We start from the raw sequence: 20,562 nt of genomic DNA on the forward strand, positions 1-20,562 counted from the left end.
TTTCATAGATCTCCATTTCTTCTGGGTCCATTACTGGAGTTTTATTTTCTTTAGTGGTGTCCTATCTCCCTGATTTCTCATAATCACTGTATCATTATGTTAATGCCTGTGTATTTCAGGAGATGGACACCTCTTCCCAACTTTACAGGTGTCCTTTGGTGTTGATAGACCTTCACTATTAATTCTAGCCTGAGATTCTGCATGGGCTGGCTGATAGCCATACCAGATAGGCAGACATTGGTGTCAGGTTCTCTAGTTGGACTGGGTTGTTTCCTGTACTCTGAGGTTAAATGATATTGTTGGCTGTGCTCTGTGTTCCAGTGAGACCAATGGCTGGACCACTGGCTGTCAGGAGAGGTTACTGGCTGGACTCTGTGACTGTCTTTGACTGGGCAGGGTTTCAGGTGTCTTCCCTGGCAGGGAAGTACTGTTGTTTGGAACCTGTAGATGGGCAGGATTGTGTGATGGGCTCTGAGCCTATGTGAGATCCTTGGGGTTGCTGCTTATCCATACAGGGTGGGCAGTGCCAGAGGCTATCCTCCATGATATGTGTGGATTTGGGGTTGCCTCCCAGCCTAGGGTAAGCTTAAGCAGAGCATTGAGGTTTGGAGTCACCACTTTGCAACTAGGGTTGTGTGGGTCCAGATGCTCCCTTTGTGGATAATTACTGACCTATAGTTGCCTCCTGGCTTGGGGAAGACCTAATAGGAGCACCAGAGATTAATTAGATCACTTCTCCCCAACTAGGACTGGGTAGGGCCAGATGCTCCCTCCGTAGGCAACTGACGACCTCCAGTTGCCTCCTTGTCTGGAGAAAACTTAATGTGAGTACACAAGTTGTATGGGGAAGCTGCAGAGAGATTTAAGAGTGGAAGATCTGTGGACTGTGTTTCCTGCAGCATGATGCAGTTGGCTAGTATCTCTGGTGTGCCACCTCCACTGGCCAGAATGCAGAGCAGTCACCAAGATCTGCACTCTGGTTGCTGTGTGCCCCACTCCCATTCTTTGTTTCTAACTGAACTCAAGTGGTCTAGCCCTGGAGGTACTCCAGATAATTCCTATGGGACTAAAAAGAAGTGAGCCCCCTGTGAAGGATCCCAGGATGGTGGAGAAGCTGAATACCTGCCTCCAACTCACTTTTTCCACTGTAGAAACCATGAGTCCAGGGGAATTCGCAGTGTGTGGAACTGCGCCAGCTTGGGGACGGGGTGGCACACTTGAAGAGAACTATTCCTCTTGCATTCGACCACAGCTTTTCTTGGTTCTGCAGTGCAAGGGAGTATCTCAGCCTCACAATGGGGAGCTGCTAGTTGGATTTCAATACAGGGCAGTGAAGCCTGAGAACTATTCTGCCATCATGCTGATGTCACTCCTGCATTTTTCTTAGTCTTAATTAATCTAGCCAAAAGCACATTGTTCAAAATAATAGCAACAATATATTTGATGATTATAGTTTACGTTTAAGTGAAATGAGTGACAACAATGACACAAGGGAAGGGAGGGAGAAATTTGGAACATTTTGTTGTTCTAATGTATTTGAACTCTTCATGAAGCAGTATGGTGTTATTTGAAAGGGCAACCACAAAAAAGAATTAAAAAGAAGTATAATGATACACTAAGAAAGGAGAGAAATGTAGTCAAATAAAACCCTCAATTAAAACTGCAAAAGGCAGAAAATGCATGGAAGACAAACATAGGAACAAAGAACAGAAACAATAAATAGAAAACATGGAGCTATTAATCCAATTATATCAACAGTCAGTTTAAGCATCAAAGGCCTAAATTCACCAATCAAAAGACAGAGATTGTCAGAGTAGATTAAAAAAATAAGACACAATCATATGTTTATACCAGAAACCATCCTTAAATACAAAGATACATATAGATTAAAAGTAAACGAGCCAGGCACGGTGGCTCACGCCTGTAATCCTAGCACTCTGGGAGGCCAAGGTGGGTGGATCGCTCGAGGTCAGGAGTTTGAGACCAGCCTGAGCAAGAGCAAGACCTCGTCTCTGCTAAAAATAGAAAGAAATCATATGGACAACTAAAAATATATACAGAAAAAAATTAGCCGGGCATGGTGGCACATGCCTGTAGTCCCAGCTACTCGGGAGGCTGAGGCAGGAGGATTGCTCGAGCCCAGGAGTTTGAGGTTGCTGTGAGCTAGGCTGACGCCACGGCACTCTAGCCCAGGCAATAGAGCAAGACTCTGTCTCAAAAAAGAAAAAAAAAGTAAATGGATGGAGAAAGATGTACCCTGCTAAGACTAATCTAAAGAAAGTTGTAAAAGCTATATTAATTTCAGACAGGGCAGAGGTCACAGCAAGGAAAATTAGCAGGGATAAAAAGAGATACTACTTAATGATAAAGAATTAATTCTCCAAGAAGACATAGTAATTTTTAATGTGTATGCATGTGAAAACAGAGCATCAAGATTCATGGAGCAAAAACTGATAGAACTTCAAGGAGAAATAGATGAATCCATTATTAAAGCTGGAGACTTCAACACCCTCAATCAGAAATAGACAAATCCACCAGGCAGAAAATCAGTAAGGACATAATCAAACTCAATGGCACCGTAATTAAGTTGATATGATTGACATCTATAGACTACTTAATGCAACAGCAGAATACACATTCTTCTCCAGCTCATGTGCAATACTCACCAAGACAGACTATATTCTTGGTTATAAAACACCTTAACAAGTTTAAAAGAATAGAAATCATACAATGTCTACTTTCAGACCACAGTGAAATTAAATTAGAAACCAATAATAGAAAGATAGCAGAAAAATCCCAAGTATTTGAAAATTAAGCATTACTCTTCTGAATAATATATGGACCAAAGAAGAAATCTCAAGTGAAACCATGAAATAGTTTAAACCATAATAAATGAAAATGACGACACAACTTATCAAAATTCCTGGTTTGCAATCCCATGCTCACGGACTGAAAGAATCAATATTGTTGAAATGACCACACTGCCCAAAGCAATGCACAGATTCCATGCAAATCCTATCAAAATACCAATGTCATTTTTCACAGAATTAAAAAAAAATCCTAAAATTCATATGGAACCAAAAAAGAGCCCGAATAGACAAAACAATCCTATGCAAAAAGAATAAAACTGGAGGCGTCACATTACCTGACTTCAAAAATAACCCAAGGAGATGACACCAGTGGAGGCGGCTAAGTCCCCGTGTCACCCCTTCCACAACTCCAGGCAGTACAGCTTGGGGAGAGTCATCTACCATGTGGGAAAGGAAAGGGAAGAGTACAAAGGTCTCTGTCTTGCAACTTGGGTGCCCACTCAGCCACAGTAAAACAAAGTACCAAACAGACTCCTGAAGCCAGTGATTCCAGGCCTTAGTTCCTGGACAGCATTTCTAGATCCCCTGAAGCCAGTGATTCCAGGCCTTAGTTCCTGGACAGCATTTCTAGATCCCCTGAAGCCAGTGATTCCAGGCCTTAGTTCCTGGACAGCATTTCTAGATCCCCTGGGGCCAGAAGGAAACCCTCTGCCCAGAAGAGAAGGACCCAGCTCTGGCAGGATCGACCGCCTGCTGACTAAAGAGCCCGTGGGCTCTGAATAAGCATCAGAGATAGCCAGGTGGCAGTCACCACTGACTGTGTGTGGGTGAGACTGCGCTGGCTTCAGGTAGGACCTGGTGCAGTCCCAGCTGTGGTGGCCATGAGGAATGCCCACGTCACTGCTCCCAACTCCAGCAGCCCAGCACAGAGAATGAGGGAAGAGAGTGAGAGACTTCGCCTGGTAATCCAGGGATTCTCCTGTATCTCACTCAAGTTCACCAAGGCAGTACCACCAGGAGTCTGCAAAAATCACAACACTACATGGCTTAGGGCACCCCCAGTGAGAGAATTCAGAGAAACAAAAAAAGAAATGTCAGTGCAACGCCTCAAGCAGAAAGTTTCCAAGAAGTTGTTCTTTCACGGGGCTTGAGGAGTGGAGAGATCTAGAACCGTGAAGGAGACTTAGAGTCTCACGGCTTGGACTGAGGTGAGTCCCCTGACATAGGACTCGCCTCCAGGTCCCCCGCTGCTGCTGTAGCATCTGAACCCCTGAGGGTTCCTCCCTCTCCCGCCTAACGTCCTCTTCCCCAACACCACCTTTGGTGTCTCTGTGGGAAACGCCCTGTCCTCAGTCAGGAGCTCCGGCCCTGCCACATGCTGTGTCTCGGGGGCAGCCACCGCCCTCTGCAGGCTTCAGCTTCTTTGAGTCTAGCACAAAGCCGTTAGGCTTGAAGGCCCAGGGCCTCCAGCTCCTCTAACATTCTGTAATTCCAGGGCTTCTGAAGTCACATGGTGGCAGTATGTGATGAGCAGTGGCCATATGTGATGAGCATGCGGGAGGTGGTGTAGGTGGAGGGAGGGGTCCCTGGACAGGACATGAGGGACAGCCTACAGCAATCCTTGTCCCAGCAGCCTGGTCTTGTTTCTGTGCCTCAAACATGTCCTTTCCAGCCCAGAACTTTTGATCCCTGGTCTGGAATCCTCTGCCCCACCCACCGGCCACCTTTGGTCTCGCCCTGTTCAAGTCTCTGCTGACTTTGTTACTTTCTCAGGGAGGATTTGCCTCACTCCCCACCCTCAGCCCAGGCAGGGTTAATTCTTCCTTGTGTCCCAGCACAGCCAGGGAGCCTCACACGATTACGCGTTCACCATCCACCTGCCAGCAAATCCACAAGTTTGCTTTCTTATTGGTCACTGAACTCTTAGTGCCTATAACAGCATCATATTAAGGTGCTAGAGAGAAATGGAACCAGCAGGGTGTGGGTATATACAGAGAGATTTATTTTAAGTTGGCCTGCAAGACGGGAGCTCCCAAGTTCAAAATCTGCAAGGTAGGCTGGCAGGCTGGAGACCTAGGGAAGAGTTGATATTGGAGCTTGAGTCCAAAGGTAGCCTGGACAAGCAGTGTAGCCTGGTCCTATGTTCTTTGCTCTAAGATTTTGAAAAATTGTCAGTTTATCATTATCCTAATATTGTCATAAGCTTTTAAATAGCATGTTTATTTGCTTTTACTTCGTTCTTTTCATTGGTGTGTTATTATACCTGTGGAAATCATAATTGTGCAGTGTGCTGACATCAAAAACTTAGAATACTAAAAATTAACAGTAAGAATAAAGTGACAAATGAGGTCTGGATACATTTTTAACATTCCTTATAAATATTATAAACATGAATCTTCTGGATCTCAGAACAAGGAAGCAACCATATTAACAATGAATCAAACCAGGAACATCTGACATTGTACAAAAATTGTAACATTGGAAATGCTGTTGCTATTGTATAAGACTCGGTTAAAAAAAATAATAGTTTGCATTTCTAAAATTTAGAAAATCTCTGATGATTCACAGGTGGCTTGTTATTGCTAGCAAGGTAACTGGACGAAAATCATGGTCAAAAGCTGTGTGAAAGGCTGAAACTGCCACGCACATTCTGTCAGTGGTCAGAGTTCAGTGAAAAAATTAGCAATAATCAAGGATAAAAATGTGAAGAATATTAAGAATATCTTTGTACAATAAAGTATTTGAAATAGTAAAACCTTCGGAAACAATTTTTTTTTTTTTTTTTTTTTTTTTTTTTGAGACAGAGTCTCGCTTTGTTGCCCGGCATAGAGTGAGTGCTGTGGCGTCAGCCTAGCTCACAGCAACCTCAAACTCCTGGGCTTAAGCGATCCTCCTGCCTCAGCCTCCCAAGTAGCTGGGACTACAGGCATGTGCCACCATGCCCGGCTAATTTTTTCCATATATATTTTAGTTGGCCAGATAATTTCTTTCTATTTTTTTTAGTAGAGATGGGGTCTCGCTCTTGCTCAGGCTGGTCTCGAACTCCTGACCTTGAGCGATCCACCCGCCTTGGCCTCCCAGAGTGCTAGGATTACAGATGTGAGCCACCGCGCCTGCCCAACAATTTTTATCAGTGTTGATAAAGCAGCAGACATGCCATCAGGCTAGTGCATAGTCTCAACCTACTGTGTAATTAAGTAGAGCATTTTACATGCTAAAGAGGCCTTAAAAATGAGTATAAATAGTGCATATCATTGCTGAGTAGCTTAAGGGTTCCGCTGGTTACAAACCATATCCTAGTAAGACAACTTTATGGAAACTTATACATCTAAGCAATAAATCATTATCAGTGAGGTGTCAACTATTTCACAAAAATGTATTTTAATCAGTTACTCAAATATTAAATGTAAGACTTGCAGGAATGATGGTCTTTGTTGAAGTGAGGAACTCAACCAATATATCAGCCTTACTTATCAGTGCTCAAGAAAAATGGTTCCAATGTGAAATATTAATAGTTAGATGATAGCACAGATGGTGCCAGTATATGCTACAAAGAAAATTCGAGTCTCACCAAAATTTTAGAAAAATTTCTGGGTTTTTAGATTTGGCATATGGTAGCAGAAGTCACATGACATTCTCACGTTTACCCTTTTCCATATCTGGACGCTGCTGACCTGTCCACGTGGGCATCTCCCTATGGGGACCAACTCAGAAGGCTGCACAACGACACTCCTTCTTTGCCTGTTTCCATGAAGCCAAATCCTCTGTCCGCTTTGGTTGCCAACACTAGTTCTGCTACTGGGCTGCACACGTGTGGGCAGATTCCATGAAAATATCAAATTCCCTTCGCAGCTTGAACTGGGGGGAGGAGCAGGGGAGAGAGTTCCTGAGCCACTGACTCACTGAGATGCCCAGGCGGGAGACAGAACCAGGTAGGAAAGGAATCATTTCCTGATCGCCTGTGGGGAAAAACAGACTATTCCTCATGCAGAACAGTCTGGACAGGCTCCTCCACCAGAAAGGAGAGTGAAGGCGGCACCTTCTCCAGAACGGCCGACAGGGGCGCTGCATCCCACAGTCCCCGCAGGGTCTCCTGCCTCCCAGAGTCCACTCCTCCTCCTGTGGCCCCACCCAGCCTGAAAGGGGGGAGCTGGGGGAGGAGTCAGGCTGGGGGTGGGGCAGTGAGCGCCCTGGCCCAACCGGTTGCAGGTTGCAAGCGCAGGATTAACACAGGGTCAACACCAATTACTTAGCCCAACATTTGGCTAATGTTCTAGGAAGGGAGGGGAGAAATGGAACAGAGTCTTTTTCAGTTCCAGAAGAGGGACGTTTAACTTCAGTTCCTTTTTTCTCTCTTCTGGAGTTCCCATCTCCTCCCAGGTTGTAACACTCCGGGCTGTAGGAAACGGAGGATCCCAGGCAAGACCCAAGCTTTTCCGTCTCCTTCCTTCCTTCTGCACCATGTGTCCAGGATGAGTTCTCTTGGAATTGACTTGTGGAAGGAAAAGGGCAGACAGGCCCAGACCCGAATCTCAGTCACGAATCTGCACATAATTCCTAGAAACGGAGGATGGCAGAGGAGGGCGACTGAGACTGCTCGATTGCTGGGGAGTGGAGACAAAATGGTTTCCACTCTTTTTTGTCTTTCTCAAATCCATTCCAACTTTCTCTTCAGTTTTCCCTCCACCTCTCTAAAACCACCACCAATTCTACTATTCTTTCATGTGGAGCTACTTACGGGTGGCAAAGGGCTTGGCATTACCTGTGTTCAGTTAACACAGTATTAAATAGAATAATTCCTCCTGTCAGGTCCCAAAGCCATCCTCAGCTGCAGTGGAAGAAAACAGAGAAAAAAAAAGAAAGATTATTGTATTAGGTTGTGGGTTTGCAGGTGAGTTTATTTTTCATTTTAAAAATTCTTTTGTTATGATTATAATAATGTGAATTTTTTTTAAATGGAAGAAGGAAAAAAGTTGACTGGTGATTTCATAATACAAAGAAAAAAGCAAAACACAACAAAGAACAACAAAAAAAAGCAAACAAATCAGAGATTCATATGTAATACCCCGTTTAATTCATTCAAAACTCTGCACAGTCAGGTGTATTTTCCTTGTTACCTGCTATATAACTAACAGACGTTAGGAATGAGACTCAGAGGCGCCCAGTCCATGAGCACACAGCTCGCGGGGCCCACGTTCTCTGAACTCGCCCCGTGCTCCACCTACAGTGGCGACTGAGTGAGGAAAAGGCCGGGAGATCAGGTGGTTTACCCCTCACAGTGTCCCCTCTCTACCCATTCTCAGACCCAGTGGTTGAATCTCTTTAGTGACAGGGAACTCACCACCTGCCAAGGCCACCCATTCTATTATTAAGTCCAATTTAAAAATAAAAAAGACCCTCACGATGAGCCCAACTCTGTATCTCTCATACTTCTACAGAAATCAGCAATTTCTGACCCCTACATCAGAAAGAATAATGCTTCACATTACAGCCCTCCAAATATTCACAATCTCTGTGGTGACAGCAAGGTATATTGCATCACAATAAACGCTGTGTTCTGCAGGAGAGTTGGTCCAAATACCCAAGCCCTCCCTAACTACTTTTTGGGGAATTGTATAATCTATTAATTCAAATTGTATTTATTTGGGCGGGACATTTGCCAGGCGCTGGGGATGCAGCAGTGCACAGGTTGAATAGCCCAGCTGGAAAGACAGGCATTTGGAGCATAGAAGTAGGTGCCCGCCCTAGGCTGGGAGCAGCCCAGGACATCCTCCCTGAGCAAATGATGTGTCCACTGAGCCCTGAGTACGACAGGGAGGCGTGTTTCCTGCAGAGGGACCAGCGGGGGCAAAGTCCTGCATGTTGGACAGTGTTGCGGGTTCTCAGACTCAGCTTTAGTCCTCACCTGTAAAATGGGAAAAATGTTAGGGACGTTGCAAGGACTGTGAGTTGATACACGTGAAGGGTTTACAACAAGCCTGGCTCATAGCTGATATTCAACCCGTGTTTGCTGCTTAGCTGTAGGGAAACAAGGCAGGAGAGAGAGGGGAGGCTGAAGACTCAGGCTGGGCTTTGTAAGCCTTCCACAGCCTGGCGCCGTAAACAGAGAAGTGAGGATAAGACTTCCACTTTGAGGAAGGCCACTCTGGGCGCAGTGTGGAGAAGCGATGGCAGAGGGTAGGAATGTACGTGTGGACAGTTAAGAGGTGACCGCAGAGCCAGCACCTGTGGCATAGATTATCTCCGTCCTGAACAACTCTTCTTCCCATCTCAGTTCCTTTGCCCATTGCTGACCACATCCTCCTCCCATCACACAGGCACAGACACAAGAAGTCGTGAGGGAACTGCTGAGCACACCTTGGACAGCACCTTGGACAGCAGTTATGGCAACTGGGCCCACTGCTGGGGACCTGCTGCAAGAGGTGGCCTGCAGTGTCTGAGTGCAGTTCATGAGAGGCCCTGTGAGGATCTTCTGTGGCCACAGCTTCTGCCAGGCCTGCATCCCCAAGTGCTGTGCCACCCTCAGGTCCACGAGGGAGCCATGTGCTGTCCATTCTGCAAGAAGCCATTTCGAGACGGGCACATCAGGCCAACTGGATTCTGGCCACTTGGGTCTCCAGCCTCCTCCGCTCGAGCCCATGGGCAAGAGTCCAGCACAGGGAGTTTGGTTCTGTGAGTGCCCCGGGAAGGCCTTTTTCTATTGCCAGGAGGACCAGCAATTCGCGTGCATGGTCTGTGAAGATGTCACAGAGCACAAATATCACCTGGTGCTAGGAGGAAGGAGGGAGACACCAGGTCCTACAAGTTAGGTAAGGCCTTTTGCTCTCTTGTCTAAACTGGGAAGGAACCTGGTTGACTGCATTACTGGCTTCAGCACTATTACCAAAAAATTGACTATTGTATTCTAAACACAGTTCTAAATGCAACAATGGCTTCTCTTTTAATCCGGATTATGTAGTTTTACTTGCAAATGCACACCATCTCACTCCAAAAATTCTTAGGCACCAGAGGGCATCATAATTTCTCTGCCTGCATGACATGGAAACTTCAGTGTCACTGTAGGATTTCACACACCCTTGGGAATCCACTGGAGGCTTCTGGGTGTGAAGGAAACATCACTGGAGACAAAGTTGAAAACGGCAAAAAAGCCCTGAATGGATAGGGCTTTTTTTTTTCCCCTGCGATCACACAGTGAGATTTTTTTTTTTTTTCCTGAGGTGGGCTAAAATATCTGGGCAAATAAAAATACTGTTACTCCTAGAAAAGATATTTTTGGCTAGAAGTGATAGAAATATAACTCTAGCTTGTCAAAATGGGGACTCATTGTCCTCTTTAACAAACTAAAGGAAAAGCAGGGAAGCAACTGAACCTCAGGTGTAACAAGGGACTTGAATGCAACTGAGACTATCTGCTCTTATTTCCTCTTCTCTGTATTGGCTCAATTTGTTCAACTCATTTCCTGTATCAGCTGTAATTATAGCCATGTCTAGGCTCCTAAGTCTTATCTTGCCAACAAAGACAGAGTTACTCTCTGGTCACGAAGTAGCGAATTCCAGGAAAGAGCTCTGAACCAAGGGCCTAAATCCTGCCATGCCAAGCACTGTGCAGAGCTGAAAGACTGGCTGAAGCCCGAGCTAGCAGCAAGCTATCCTAGGCTGGGCGCTGCCCTAGGAGTCAAAGATCCTCCTGTAGCAGTATAGCAGGATAGCCTGGGTTAGGCTGCAATTATATACAACTCTCATATCTCAGGGGCATAAACCAAAAAGATTTCTTTCTTTCTCAGGCTACCTGTCTACCAGAAGTTGCTCAGAGGGGCTCTGCTCATTGCAGTCACTTGGAGATCCAGACTCTGGCACAGCCTCCACCTTCAGCACTGGTTATTGTTATGCCAGTGGCAAAGAGAGTCTGTAATAACTTGCACTAGCAGTTAAATTCCTAGCCCAGAAGAAACATATATCAGCCCTGCTTACAACTCATTGCACGACAGCAATATGGCATCCCTCCCTCCTCTACACGCTAGGCCCAGGAAGTAATCCTGCCATGTGCCCAAAAAGGGGAGAACTAACAAAATTTGGTGACCAACTATGATGCCGCTGCACCTTAGCCATGCTCGTGGTGGACTGATCAGTAGTAGCTGGGGACGGGGTGGAGCTGCTCAGGGACTGCCAAAGAGGTGGCTGATCACAACTGAACGCCGGCAGAGGGTGCAGCATGGGACTTCCTGGAAGAATGGGGCCCTGTGCCAGTTAGATCAAAACACACAAATAAAGTTTACTACATTGAGTAGAAAGCTGGGCAAGAAGCTACTATCCTAAAACAAGATCTTCATCATTCGCTACTTGTTTGTTGGGACTCCTATATTGAAATCCTGGATAAAATGTCCCCTAAGTTTTTCTTCTAACAATAAAACTCTGTCCCCAACCTCCTGTTGACTTTAATTACCTGTAATCCCAAAAATGTATTAACCTTGACTTGTACAGACTCACTCATTTATAGTTTCTTCTCTTTGCTTTTAACACCTGACTTTCTCCTTCCTTCTGTTAAAACCACTAGCTTGCTCTTCAGCCAGCCTCTCCGCTCTGCAGAGTTCCAGACGTGCCAGGATTCAGGCTCTTGATTCCATCACTAAATGTGACTTCATTCTCTGAAAAGGCCACCAATAACACAACCAACAGGAGAACAAAAGACGAGGGAAGTACTCCTCATCAGACAAGTGGTTAGAGTGAGGCAGGTCAATCAGGGACAATTTGCTGGAAAACCCTCTGCTTCACGATCCCCAACACCAACTTCATGTACTTGTAAGTTTATAGAACCCTCATCCTATTCCTGATCACATGCTTAATTTACTCCCTAACCCCATTTCTATCTCACTTTCTCCATGAGCCCCTTTGGATGTCTATGAATTTGGTTCTGAATCTGTCATTAACCTAGTTTAGGATGATATGAATACTGGAAATACATAAGTGTTGGGATAAAATGTTTTGATTCATAAACATGAGCGTCCTCTTGTCATGGGATTAATTCCAGAGCTTCTTGAGTCTGAAGACAGAGAGGCAAGAGATTGAGATGAAGCAGCCAGCCGTGGGGACTCACACATGTAATCCCAGCACTTTGGGAGGCCAAGGCAGGAGGATCACCTGAGCCTGGGAGTTCGAGACAGCAGGGAGCTGTGGTGACACCACTGCACTCCACCCAGCCTGGGTGACAGAGACCTTGCCTTGGCAGACAAAAAAAAAAAAAGATGAAGGAGGCGGGAGAACAAGCAACACAGGTTTTAATGGTGTGTGAACCATGCCTTGCTTTTCTGTTAGTTTCCCAGCTAAGATTCGGGTGGTTTTTCCTGAGGAAGATGACACTCACCAATGGTGACCTGAGTAGTCACAGAAGGAGAAGAGAGGAGAGAATTTCTTATCTAAAAGGGAATATGAGAGATCTGACATCGTGTGCTTGGGTAGGAAATAGAGTCATAGCCACCAGGTCTGGAGAACAACAAAAGATCTAAAAGGAAGCAAAAGTTTCTTTAGCTCCAACTTTTGGCCTTTGAATCCAGCTTTCAGTGAATTTCCATTATTTCAATTCCCATCCACTAAACGTTCCCATTCACATGATTACACCAGAATGATCTGTTCATACTTTCTAGACTTCTGGAAAAAAACCAAAACCCAAAGAAGCAAATAGTGCTCATGATGAGCCTAGGATGCTGAATGGTCCATGAAAACCAGTTCTTAGAGTTCAGTCCTCTTTTTTATGTTAATTTTCTTATACGCTTACGTGACATCTGCTAGACACTAGGAAACAAATACAGAACTCCCGCAAGGTCTAACAACAAATTACTGGTACTCCTCAATGGGTTGTGTTCATCGGGACTCCAGGTTCCAGACCATCATTTCCTTTTTATTTCTTCTCTAGAACCAGATGCCAACCAAGAAGCAGCAGGGGGTGTCTGAGTACAGACAGACTCGGGAGCTCTCAAAGCCCAGGACCACCTCTTCCCGCCCAGACGGAGGCACTGGAGACGGAGCTCACCAGCGGAAAAGACGCACATGTCACCAAAGTACCCAGAGAACCGACCTATCCTGACAGGCTGAAGAGTGAGGTGGAGGAGGGGCGTTCTCACTCAGGGGTAGGGACCCACAAGGGCACGTCCTCTCCTCTTTCCCACATTCCTGTCTTCCTCCTCCATCTTCACCGCAGTCACGCTGCCTCTCCAGTCCTGCAGCCCAGGACCCAGGAGACACGGGTCAGGCCAGGATCAGAGCGGGCACCAGCACCGCCAGGCCTGGTGAGACGGGAAGTCCAGGTAAGGCGTGGCCCCGTCCATGTTCCGCCCACTGTTCTCTCCCGCTGGCATTGTTGGGTGACAGAAGTTATGGGGGGGGGGGTAAGGGACAGGGATGACAGCCATCTCCATCTGAGTATGTGATACAGGGGCAGTCCGGAGCCTGCCATCCACATATTTATAGTGGATAATTATATCCAGGCAGCCAAGAATATAATTCCCAATAATGGGGCCTGTGTTCTGCTCTTAGAAAGAAGGTGGAGCGAGTGCTGCTTCAATGGAAACGGCTAAAAAGGGAAACTGGGAGAGGGAGATTTGTAGAATGAGGTTTGTAAGCCAAAGACAGAGTAGCTCCTTCCCTGAGTGTGTGGCATAGCACTAATCAGTGCCCCAGCAGAGCGTCAGGGACTGACCCCACCGCGGCGGCTCAGCTGCCTCTACCCTTGGGGCAGACGGGAGGCAGTGGTCCCACTACACAGCAGGGGCTGAACCCGCCGCTGCCCTCCGCAGGGTGTGTGCCCGGCACCACCTGACAGCTCCCCTCTGTGCGGCCCTGAGAAAATCGCACTAAATGAGGAAGGTGAGGCAACAGAAAGTCATGACTACCAGGAAAAATTAGACTTTAGGGCTAGGAAAGACTTTAAAAATCATTATAAATTTTCTAATGAGGGTAAATCAATTTTTAACGGCCGCTAAGGCCAGCGAGTGGCAGAACGTGGACAAAACCCAGGGCTCCTCCCGGCTCACCCAGTGCGCTTTCCATCAAGCCACGAGGAAGGGCAGAGCGGGAAGGGCCCAGAAGGGCTGGGGCTCATCTCCTTCCACTTCTTTTCCTCATAGAAAAGGAAGGATTCAAATGGAGCCCAAAATTCAGACTGGAAGCTTCGGGTCTGTCTCTGATGAGTCTGTTCCTCACCCGGGTTGAGTTGAGTTAATGTGTTTGACCATGACGCTTTAAGCCACAGATGATGATAACATTGCAAGAGGTGGGAGCCAAGTATCAGGCGGTTTCTGTTTTCTCTATAAACTGTTCAAGCCACCTCACAAAAAGGTTATTAATATAGAGGAAAAATGAGGAATCAACATTAGATATAAAAAGGATACCCCAACTTTTAGGAAGACTGGGTATTCTAAGTCGTAAAATCCTTATAGCAATGAAGATGAATTTCAGGACAGTTTGCCTCTTGCTCAAGAACGCCATCCAAGAACAGGACTGTATGCACAAGGCTAAGAACCAGTTTAAGGTTCACAGGCAACACAGACAGCCCCGTCTCCTTCCTAGTGGCTCCTGTACATCAATAAATATTCATGAAGGAAACCATGAGAGGCCCTCAAAGGTCTGTGTTGGAGGAGCAACTGTGGTTAAAACAGGATAGCGGGAAAAGTTTAAGATTCCTGGTTAAGTAACTAATAATTCAGACTTAAGACTTTTTAATAAGATGATGATTTTAAAATTTCCTCCAGGGCCATGGGCATCAACCCAGAGAGAGAACAAAGACACCTAGGCCTTTTGTGAGCCGCAGGTTCAGGCATCCACATCAGTCGGCAACGGCTTCTGCAGCAGCAGCCACAGAAAGCGAGTGATGAAAATTGGAGGAGAGAGATACATAGAAAGTCCCTTTCCTCACCTGGACAACGAAAGAAACAGGAAAAGGTCAACGCTACGGTTACAGCAGAGCTGCTCCACAATCCCAGGTAGCCAGGGGCCAGGCACAAACCGCCCAGCCTTTGAGCCTCAGCTGTCCTGTAAAGGAGCAGTGACTCTCTCCCTCCATGCCTCTCAAAGTTGTCTTTTCACTGTATTCTTTGCATGTTGTAAGATACTATGTAAATTTAAGTTGTTTTAATAGTATTCATTAATAATAATAAAGACTTTCCCCATCTTGTGGAGGGGGAAACTGAGGAACAGGTCGCTGAAGCGATCTGCTCCAAGTCTAGCCAGGGCGGTATGTCGGTTTCCCACATTCAGTCCAGTGGCGCTCTAACCCTCGGTCTTTTTCTCTAGCTGTGGAAGTGGCCTTGGTCAGGACATTGCTCACACTAAGTTCCTGGTCTCTGAAGATGGCCAATATGTGACCACAAGAAGCTCTGTGAGGGTCGTCTGCTCATCCCAAGAGATTCAACACCAGCCCCTTTGTGCTCCCTTGGGAAGGCCACTTCTCTGGGACCTGCTGCTGGGTGGTGGAACTGTCATAGGGGGAGACTGCATCCCAGGCATGGCTCGAGAGTCACTGAGAAGGGAAGGACCTTCCTTTGTCAGAAAGAGGGGCTCTGGCCTGTGAGGGCCACCAGGGCATAATTCTGGGCTCCCACCCCAGAAACCAAACTGACCCTGTGTCAAAATCCCCAGAAGGTGCGGTGACCTTTGCCAATGCAGATAAAGAGGCCACCATTTTTGCTTTTCAGGATTCTTTTACAGAGAAAACAGTCCCATTCTTTGGTCTTCAGGGACCAGGGGCCAAGCTGACCCTGTGTCCCTGAGATGGACATGGCTTTCCCACGGCCTGAGTACCTGCCCAGCAATGAGTTTTTAATGAACAGGATCAGTGTGGTTCCTATCATCGATTGGTCAATGAGGGGACATATGTGGCAGGCAGTCTCCTGCCATCACATCCATGTGACTATTGAGCACGGCTATGGAGAGGTCTATGTTCTCCACAATCAACTGGATCTGCCCCACTGATTCCCAGCAGGAGCCGTGGCATGTGTGTGCCAGTTCCTGAACATCGTCGTTCCATTTCCAGCCCACAGCCCACCCCGCCCAGATTTCCCACCATCTAAAGCAGGGGTCCTCAAACACAGGTGTGCACAAGAGCCTAGGGCACTTGCTGAAAATGCAGACTCCTGCACCACACCCAGAGAAGCAGCTGCAGTCCCTCTAGGGTAGAGCTTGAGAATTTGTTTTGTTAGAGTTCAGGTGTTTTTGTATAACACTTAAAGAAAGGCTGTCCTACAACACTGCTTCTGAAATTTAATACATAAGCAAATTATGGGCAGCTTGTTAAAATGCAGATCCTTATTCTGTAGGCCTGGTGCTGGGCCTGAAATTCTGCATTCATACAACCTCCCACAGAAGCTGATGCTGCGGGTCCTTTTTGACCACACTTTGAGCAGCTAGGACCCAGGGTATTTCCAACCTGTATTTGGGCCTGAGAGAGCAAAAATGCCACAAATGCAGTCTTAACCTTCCCTTAATTCTCTGTAGAGTAAAGCCTTTCTCTCACCTCCAGTTAGACAGATCTCCATGGATGAAGGGGTACTGCTTTGGCTTGTGTATCCTGAGTTTCTTGCTGTGGAACTCTGTTTTGATTTCACTAGCCCTGCTACTGGAAGTGCTGAACATTGGTTTTCTGTGTGTATAAAGTAGCTAATAGAAAAAAGAAACATCACACATGAGGGTGATAAAACATTAGGAAGGAAAACCATTGGAAGCCTTGGAGTTTCCATCCATAGAACACATCAAGAAAATAATGTGAACTGTTAGACATCCCCCAGAAAGTGGACAGCTCACTTTTCAAAGGTCCTCCCAAGTTTGGGATCTCAAACTCTTTCAGATAATATCCATCTTGACTCATTACTTTTATTTTTTACTTAAAAAATGAGTTGCATTTTTCTCCTGAAAGAACTGCAAAGATGAAACTCAGCCTCGTTATATATTCAAAATTTTTGTCCAAGGGTTTAAAAGACTCCCTTTTCAACTGATAACTAGAATCTATTTAGAACTCAGGAAAATCAGCAAGAAGAAATCAAACAACCCTATCAAAAAGTGGGCAAAGGACATGAAGAGAAATTTTTCAAAAGAAGATAGAAGAATGGCCAACAAACATGAAACAATGCTCAACATCTCTAATCATCAGGGAAATGCAAATCAAAACCACAATGAGATATCACTTAACTCCGGTGAGATTGGCCTTTATCAAAAAGTCCCAAAACAATACATGTTGGCGTGGATACGGAGAGACAGGAACACTCATACACTGCTCGTGGACTGCAAACTAGTGCAACCTCTGTGGAAAGCAATATGGAGATACCTTAAACAGATACAAGTAGACCTACCATTTGATCCAGCAATCCCATTATTGGGCATCTACCCAAAAGAACAAAAGACATTCTACAAAAAAGACATCTGCACTCAAATGTTTACAGTAGCACAATTCACAATTTCAAAGGTGTGGAAACAACCCAAATGCCCATCAATACATGAGTGGATTAGTAAAATGTGGTATATGTATACCATGGAGTATTACTCAGGTATAAGAAATAACGGTGATATAGAATCTCTTATGTTCTCCTGGATAGAGTTGGAACCCATTCTACTAAGTGAAGTATCCCAAGAATGGAAAAATAAGCACCACATGTACTCACCAGCAAGCTGGTTTCCCTGATCATCACCTAAGTGCACATTTGGGAATAACACCAATTGGGTATCAGACAGAGGTGGGGGGTGGGGGGAGGGGATGGGTATATACATACATGATGAGTGTGATGCGCACTGTCTGGGGAATGGACACACTTGAAGTTCTGACTCGGGGCGGGGGGAATGGGCAATATACATAACCTAAACTTTTGTACCCCCATAATATGCTGAAATTAAAAAAAAAAAACTCCCTTTTCATCAGCCTCTGGACCTACCTAATTCTTCTCTACTCCTAACCTCCATAACCCTAAATCTGAGCAGTCTTGTCAGCAGCTCCAGGAGTAAATCACAAGACTGAGACCGCAGCAACAAGAGAAGCAGAGTCAAATGACTCTGGCAGCCAAAGGAAAGAGACTAAAAGGATAGATGGAGAAATGCAAAATAGAAAATCTGACTCTACCACCTGGGTAGTTCCCTCCACTCTCCTGTGCTTTCCTTTAAGTCATTAACAGATGACCTATTATCTTTTTGATTTCTTCAAAAACAAATAAAAACTCAAATCTGCATTTGGGAAACTGAGAAACTTTCAGGAAACAGGGGGAAATCTCTTCAGGACCTAGGACAGCAGAGGATGGCCAGGCCTACAAGGGAGGAGCCCCCCAAGACTGCTGAGGAAATGCCACATCTCAATATGCTGATGAGGGAAAGAAAGAGTAGAGGATCGTACAGTCACCAAGGGAGAGTGTTCAGGTGACTCAGGATGTAAGACTGAGGATATAGTAGTCAAAAGGGGCCCTACAGTATGTCTACGGTCAACCTCCTCATAGAAAGGATACTCCAAGGCACATGATAAAGAAATTTCAGGCCAGGTGCAGTGGCTCACGTCTGTAATCCCAGCACTTTGGGAAGCTGAAGTGGGAGGACTGCTTAAAGCCAGGAGTTTGAGATCAGCCTCTACCAAAAATTTAAAAATTAGCTGGATGTGGTGGTGTGTGCCTGTAGTCCCAGCTACTTGGGAGGCTGAGGTGGGAGGATCACTTGAGCCCAGGAGTTCAAGGTTACAGTGAGCTATGATCATGCCACTGCACTACAGCCTAGAAGACCCTGCCTCTAAAAAAAAAAAAAGAATGAAAATTTCATAAAGCATCTCATCAACATAGAGTAACACAGGAGCCGCTAACCCAGGATTAGCCCTCGGACATCCTGACTTGCGTGCGGTCTTTTCTTCTCTATAGTTGGTGAGTAGTTAAAGATCTGGAGTCTGCTTCTGGCTCTGCCATACACCAGCTGTGTGACCTTAGGCAAACTACTCAACTATTCTGATCCTTGGTTTCCTTCTTTGAATTGGGCACCTCCTACATGTCAGGCACTGTTAGGAGATGAAAAACAAAAATAGTGTCTGCTCTTAAGTAGCTCCCCAGCCTAATAGAGGATATATATGAAAATATCAATAATCTAACAGTACTACTTAAAAGTACAAAAGTAGTACAGAGAAAAACATTAATAACCTGGATCTAGGAGCAAGATTAGGAGGGCTTCACAGTATAAGCAAAGGGAAATTCAGGAAGAAGAAACAGCAAAGGCATCAAACTGTGAAATACAGCATTAGATTTAGGGAACTACTAATAACGTATTAAGTTTTGATGGATTGTAATGGTGGGTTGTGGGGGAGCAGTGGAGTGATAAAACCTGCCACATACAGGTGTTGTGGAACTCCAATGAGACAGCACTACAGATGATCACTAGCTACTATTACACCAAGAGCTACCCCTAGTATGTAAAAAATTCCTTAATTTAATAAACATTTATAGAATATTTTTCTGTGCTCACTATACTATGAGCAGCTTCTTCTTTTGTCCCCTTCCTAAAGAAGTAGAGCCACTTTGGGAATCAGGAAAATCAAGTTCTGCACTTTCCTAGCCTATGGAAGACCAGTCAAGAGGTAAAAGTCTTCTTCTATCAATATCCTGTAAAGGGGGGTGGAGGAGAACTTGACAATCACTTGATTCTTCCACTGAAGTGCTGCTTAGTTGAGCACGTCTTGTACTTTGTCTAGAGACCAGAGTATGCAAGGGATCACCTCTCTGGCAGGATGCCCTTGGCACCGAGTACTCAAGCAAGGTGGTAACATGACATAGAGTCAGACTTGATAAATCAAGTAAGGTTCCCAGGTCCCACTGACCAAAAAACTGGTCTGAGGAATAATATTCACATCTATTAGCATTTTCAACCTCTTGTACTTAATACTAATTCTCTTAGCTTCCTGTAGCCAGATATGTGCATATGAACGTGTAGCAGCCATTCCCCTGCAATTCGACTAGTTCACTGCCCAGCTCCATGCCTGCGTCAGGGACACCTGGCTACTGTAGTGTCATGGAAGCTCTCCTCTCTGGTGAAGAGTATCTAGAGACACCAGTGAATTTTAATATCTATACCCTGTCCTGTGTTAAATAATGCCCTTGCCCCCCACAAAACTCATGACCATCAGGAACCTCAGAATTTGACCTTACTTGACCTTACTTGCAGATATAATCAAGTTAAGACGAGGTCATACTAGATTAGGGTGGGCCCTTAATCCAATGACTGGTGTCCTTGGAAGAGGGAAACTTGGACACAGACACACAAACATGGAGACTGTAATGTGATGTGGTGATGGAGGGAGAGATTGGAGTGATGTATCTACAAACCAGGAATCTCCAGCAAACACCAGGAACTAGGAGAAGCATAAAATTTTCCCTCAGGGCCTCCAGAAGGAACCAACCTGGCTGATACCTTGATTTCAGCTGTCTGCACTCCGTAACCGCGGGATAATAAATTTCTATTATTTTAAATCACCCAGTATTTGGTACGTTGTTACAACAGCCCTAGGAAACTAATACATGCCACCACCACTCCACAGAACGTGTATTTTCCTTCTGTGTGTCCTAGTGTTTGGGATACGTTTTTATCTTCTTAGAGAAGGGCAGTTGTCAACACTGGTTACTGCGTCAACACATGGAACGGGCACAGGGCAGAACAGGAGGATGAGGGAACAATTAAAATCAGATTAGCAACTGCACAGTAAGGCAAAGGGCACAGGAATTCACTTCTGAAATGTGAGATTCTTGAACCCCTGT

The 20,562-nt window shown here is 45.5% G+C and overlaps 1 long non-coding RNA gene across 1 annotated transcript in view; it reads right to left on the reverse strand.

The window, feature by feature from the left end:
• Window positions 1-6,172: 6,172 nt before the first annotated feature.
• Window positions 6,173-20,562, reverse strand: part of LOC123631681 — a 42,431-nt gene continuing 28,041 nt past the window's right edge. Inside the window, exon 2 of the long non-coding RNA XR_006733210.1 lies at window positions 6,173-7,638. This is a non-coding gene — a long non-coding RNA (uncharacterized LOC123631681). The remainder of the gene's footprint in view (window positions 7,639-20,562) is intronic.

The sequence above is a fragment of the Lemur catta genome, chromosome 2 (assembly GCF_020740605.2).
Source record: "Lemur catta isolate mLemCat1 chromosome 2, mLemCat1.pri, whole genome shotgun sequence".
Taxonomy (NCBI): Eukaryota; Metazoa; Chordata; class Mammalia; order Primates; family Lemuridae; genus Lemur; species Lemur catta.